General features: G+C 47.7%; 1 long non-coding RNA gene across 1 annotated transcript in view; it reads right to left on the reverse strand.

The window, feature by feature from the left end:
• Nucleotides 1-4,950, reverse strand: part of LOC115613224 — an 82,578-nt gene extending 77,628 nt beyond the window's left edge. The window contains exon 1 of the long non-coding RNA XR_003993316.1: nucleotides 4,883-4,950. This is a non-coding gene — a long non-coding RNA (uncharacterized LOC115613224). The remainder of the gene's footprint in view (nucleotides 1-4,882) is intronic.
• Nucleotides 4,951-6,000: the final 1,050 nt, after the last annotated feature.

Raw genomic sequence — 6,000 nt, forward strand, 5'->3', positions numbered from 1 at the left:
GGTAACTGCAGCCCGAGGCACTTTGTAGTGCCAAGTGTAGAGCTCTACAGGAAGACTTTTGCTATCATAATTTCCTGTGGAGCTATGCACTGCCCCCACTGAGTAGCCTGAATTACTTTGAATTAGGCCCGACAACCACAGAGAGCAGAAATCCAACAAGCAACAATAACCAAGTCTTTGAGCATGACTTGCATGGGTTATTTTCTTTCCCCCCCCCTTTCTCCTTTTTTTCACCCCCCCTTTTTGCATTCGAACAGAAAGGAGGAATTTCAAAACGTGCATCTATTTCAGTGACAGCGACCTGCCATAAATCAAGTGGGAAACAAAAGGGGGAAACGGTTTAAGTGAGGGAGAAGTTGAAGTGGTGGAAAAATTAATCAAAACAGTTTTCAATAAAAAAAAAAAAAAAAAACCCAAAAAAAAACTTCATCTTAAGAGCCTGTGAAAAAGAGAAAAAAAAAAAAAAAACCCACAATTTCGGGCCTACAGCATCTCCATGGCAACAGAGAACAAGCACATGTTGGATACCAAAATCATAAAAGGTTTGTTTTGCAGTGATGAAGCCGAAACAGATGGATCCGGGCTGAGTTTTAGTTGAATTTGTTAAAATGTTTCAGGCAATTTATCAGCCCAACTATTAAAGAAATACCTAAAAATCACTGTAAAACCCCTCACGAGCTTTACTGACAGCTCTGCCCCCAACAGCTGAGAAGCACCAGAGCATGTTTAAAGCCATAAATATAAGGCTTAACACCAAGATCTGACTTGAAAATCGGGCTGATAACGCATCAGGTAAAGCAGCCTAACGTTGCTTTTCAAACACGTGCCTCAGACATAAACCCATCTGTATAAAGGAGCAATCCTGCATGTGTGGGGTGTGGAAAAACTAGTCCCAGCACATGTTAAATTGTTGTCTGGTTCCAGAGAGTGAATAAATTGGACAACGTGGTTGAAAAATTAGGAATGTCGAGGGACAACGTGGTTGAAAAATTAGGAATGTCGAGGGGTACAAGTTAAAACATTCTGGGCAGCAAAACTCTGATCTCAGAGGGGTGAAAAGAGGATTCTTCCCTTTTCCCCTTTTTTATCCCCTCTCCTTTTTTTATTTGTCATCGTCCCTTAATTATTACCAACATGGCAAAAAATGAATTAAATCTAAATAAATATCGAAGGTTTCTCTTCTGAAGAGTTTCAATCGCCAGTCCTACTCTTTTACCTTTCTGTGTTCAGAAAATAAAGAGAACAAAGCGGGAGCCCTACTGGTTCAAAACTAGCAGAACAGACAAACAACAGAGCACAACTGTTCCCTCATGCATGCCTGGGATTAGGATAAAAGCAGAAAAGACTTCTGAGAAAAAGAAAACAACAAAAGAAACAGGAGTGCTGACAAAACTTTTTTTCTTTCTATTGAGGCAAAAGAGAGAGAAAAAAGGAGCCCTGCTAATAAAAAAGAAAGAAAGAAAAGGGGGGAAGAAAGAAAGGAGAAAGAAGGATAGAAGAAGAAAGATTAACAAACAGAAGTAAAGGGTTTCACCTCCTGTTTTACTTTTTACTTCTAGCCCAATGTGGGCAGGGAAACAAGGCACAGGAGGAGAGTGGTTCCTAACCCCAGGCACCCCAAGCAGAGGACCACGATGTGCTGCCGGGTCATCGGCTCCATCACAGCCACCATGGCCTCTTCCTTGCCTCTTTCCACCAAGGAGCAGCTCAGCTTCATGCTGGGTGCTCTTATACCCCAAACTCTTCGACTTTTAAATCAGCTATTATATGTAAAACCAACAAAACGACCCAAAACCAAACCCAAACCACACACACCAGAATGGTTTCAAATGGTCCCAGAGTCAAAACAGCTCCTGGGGAAAGAATTTAAAGTCTTATGAACTACAAACTTCAATCGAACAAGTTATAGCTGTAGTTGACAGCGCTGCAGTTGGAAGTCGGCACCACTTCACTGGGTGCTGTAACTCACCCAAGAACTCCCAAGCTCAGACATACAACACATTTGCATTGGGCCAAGACAAACCTAGGAGTTTTCAACAGATTTTGGGGGGATTCCAGCAAAATTTGCCCGTTGAGGGCCCAAAGTGGTTCCTGGTGTCTCAGGAGCATCACAGATGCTCATGGGGCAGCTTGGTCCAGCACCGGCCACTGCACGAGACAGGTCAATACCCTTGCGCTGTGTGTGCCAGCACACAAGGAGTTTACCTAGATCCCAAATCCTCAAAACTCAATCCAGTTGTTGAAAATGGCAACTTACTGGCAGTCCCATAGATCAGGTGGATGCCTTGAGGTGTCCAACCCCTTCGCCATATAACCAGACATGCACATCTGTATCATCACTGATTTGTGAGCAGCAACAAGGAGCTCAGCAGCCTGTGAAGTGCCAAACATGCAGGAGGAAAAGCAAAAGCTGCCCTCTCTCGTGCCTGCCCTCCAGTTGTCCTTGGAGGGATGCTGTCACCTACCTCCCCGGGAAAGGGACCAAGGCCTGCCCAAACCAGATGGCAAACATGGGACAGGAGGACCTCAAGCCCCACCAGCTCCCACACAGCCCCAAACTTCTCTCAGGAGGAGAAAGGCTGCGGTAAGATAGTTTGCTAGACACAGCACTGAGTCCTTGGGGATGCTGTCAGAGGGATGCAGCAGTACCCAGGTAGAGGAAGGCAGTGGGATTTCTGCTTTTCCCGGGATAAAAGCATTTGGCTAATGGCTGGGTCGTCAGCACACAGAGAGCAAGATAAGCACTTAGGGGTCTATATGATTTCTTTGAGGTTGAGGGGAGACACAAACAAAATGAGCAAACAAAGAGCAAATTGAGGCTGTGGAGAAGCTGCTCCCAGCCAGAGCAGAGGCAGGATGCTGCCTGCATCGCCCCTTCTCAGCACCATCTCTCTCACACCAACAGAAAAGGGGCTGACACTGATTGAGTTTGAGTCAAAACTGAGCTTTTGGCATCAGTGGCTTTGTTCTGGGATGTCCCAGTGTGAAGGTTGTGGTAGGTACATGACTTGGGATGACCCAGTGCATGTGGACCCTGGAGGGGCCAGCACAAAGCAGACACACAGACCCAACACACCATCAGATCCACTGGAGTTCTACCAGTAGAACATCTCCAAATATAAATTGGCACCATTGGAGGCTTAGCCCAAGCTCTTCTCCCACTGGTGCTCTGCCCTCTCCAAGCATTTACATCAAACATTGTCCTCAAACTGTGTATCCAGTACCAGAAATCCAGCCCCAAACCACTACGCTGATGCTTCACCCATCAGCAGCGTGGGACCACAAGGAAACATCAGAGCCTGCTGCTCTCAGGAGCATCTCTGGTGGGGTATCTCACAGCACTTGGGCAGAGTTGGGCCAGTGAGATCCTGTCCCCCTCCAGGGCAAGAGCCCCCGTGTGCCCAGCGCTGGTCCAGAGGCATGGCACTTGTCCTGGATTAGCCCAGCTGGCCACTGGTTGTCACTGTTGCACCATTGAAACTGAGCTATGGCCAGTTGATCCCGGCTGTACGTAAATAATCTGTAATGGTAGGAGCTCAAGAATATTCCCGGGAACATGGCTCCATTTACACTCTCTAGTTGCGATGCTGGATTGGGTTTCTGTGTCTTGAACCAATACTGACATGCAACACCAGAGACACCAACGGGTACAGCCTCCATGGCAGTACCCATCTCTCATCATCTTAGGAGCCAGATATCTGGCTCCTAAGGATTCTTCTAACATAAGAATGGCTCATGCACATGGCAGCACCAGTAAGCTTTACAGTGCTGCCACCTAAACTTCGCAAGGTACCCCCACCCAGTCTGGCTCCTCTCCCTGCCACCTTCATCTCCAATGCAGGAGATGAAGAACATCTTTCCCTCTGATCCACCCCCTTCTCTCCTCTTGCCTTGCTCTGACCCCTTCTTATGCAATAACAATCTCTCATCCAGAATAATTCCTCCAAAACCAGCAAAACCAAAACACCAACCACAAAACCATCTATAAGCATCAAATCCAACCTACTCACCAGCTTTATCATCTGAACTTTTCTACAACCCCACTCCTGCCTGAATCTTTCTGTTGGGAAAGCATGTGTTCAGTGCCTGTCACCAAAATGGGAGCTGTCAGAGGGCCTGCATCCCTGCTGGGTGCACCAAGATAGGCTTGGGTGTTAAGGAATGGGGAAAGCATGGGATAACTCTCAGGGATTTTAGAAGACAAGTCCCTGGAAGACTGGTTGAGGGAGTCCAGAAGAGGCCACAGAGATGCTGTGGGGGCTGGAGCAGCTCTGCTCTGGAGCCAGGCTGAGAGAGCTGGGCTGGGGCAGCCTGGAGAAGAGAAGGCTCCTGAAGGGGAGACCTTAGAGCAGCTCCAGTGCCTAAAGGGGCTACAGGAAACCTGGAGAGGGGCTTTGGACAAGGGCCTGTAGGGACAGGACAAGGGGAACAGCTTTAACCTGCCAGAGGGGAGACTGAGATGAGCTCTGAGGCAGAAGCTGTTCCCTGTGAGGGTGCTGAGGCGCTGGCACAGGGTGCCCAGAGAAGCTGTGGCTGCCCCATCCCTGGCAGTGTTCGAGGCCAGGTTGGACACAGGGGCTTGGAGCAACCTGCTCTAGTGGAAGGTGTCCCTGCCTGTGGCAGGGGTTGGAACTGGATGAGCTTTAAGGTCCCTTCCAACACAAACCAGTCTGGGATTTAAAACAAAATGAAAATAATTGCTTGCAGTTACCCTGTGTACTATGAGCCTGTGGAAAGCCTCTGGCTCAGCTCTCGGATGTGTTGCTCCATCACATCCCACATAGGGACATGGTTATGTTCATACCATTCCTATCCCCAAATGAACAGTTAGCAGGTGCCCAAAATGCAGAATTCAAAAGTGATTATAATGATCAAGACTCACCATTCCCTCTGCATGGTCCAAATCTTCAGTCTCTTTAGAAAAGCTGGTAGTTCCTATTCCAATAGCAGATTATGCTCTATCATACTTCACTCACACGCTCCGAACACAGGCAGGTGTTTATTTCTACAAAGACTCTCTAGGGGCTTTTTCTCCATTCACAGCAGATTCCTAACAGGCTCCAGGGGACTCGGGGAGGAATAACAACTATCCAAAGAAAGAAATCCGCCTGCAGAGTGAGGTTTCAGTGATTTCTACAGTTATCTTTTCTTTTACAGTTTACTTGCAATGGAACGTTCTGCTTTGCTGAGCTACACACCCTACAAGCAGCCTTCGAAAAGCAGGTGGGAGAACCAGAGCAATGCCACTGTAAAGTAAATATAAGGACCAAACACTGAGATTTCCCCCCTCTGCTACAAGCAGCCCATGCAAAAAATAGGGAAAAGTCTACTTAAAAGTATTTGTAAAAAATAACCAGGTATGAAACATCCCAAGTCTGAGATATTTGGTCTTTGAAATGATGGAATCTATTCCACCAGATCCCAACATACATTCATTTGCTGCCCTCTCCATTGCTGGAGATGCTCCACGTTTCACTGCTGAGCTTGCAGAGCCTGACGTCCCCAACACACAGCCCATGTGGTGCATCACCCCAGGAGTGGGACCACAGCCTGGCGCTCCCTGACCAACCCCACTAGGAGATGGAGAGCAGCAACAATGGAGAAAATGAGGATGAGACACAAGCTGGACTGGAAAGGAGATAAGGTACCACAGTGATGGCTGTGCACGGAAGGGTATGTCCCATTGGTGATGACATGTTTGAAGATGAGCTGAGGCCACGGTGCTGGTGGTCATTAGTGTGTCATTGAAACTAGCCCTGCTTGTCAAAAGCATGTGCTTAACTGCACCAGAGGGCCCAGTTCCCCTCGGAGTGCTGGAGCACACATTGAATGGCTTTTCTGCATGATGGGTAGCTCTGGTCCAGGATCTCTGCAGGGAAAGGCCTCCATCAGCATCTGGGCAGGATGGAATCTTACAAACTTACCCCAGAGCCTATGGAGGTTTTGCTCAGTGGGAAATGCACCTTTCAGCCCTGATTTCCCAAGAAACCAGATCATCTT

This window comes from Strigops habroptila, chromosome 9 (assembly GCF_004027225.2).
Source record: "Strigops habroptila isolate Jane chromosome 9, bStrHab1.2.pri, whole genome shotgun sequence".
NCBI lineage: Eukaryota > Metazoa > Chordata > Aves > Psittaciformes > Psittacidae > Strigops > Strigops habroptila.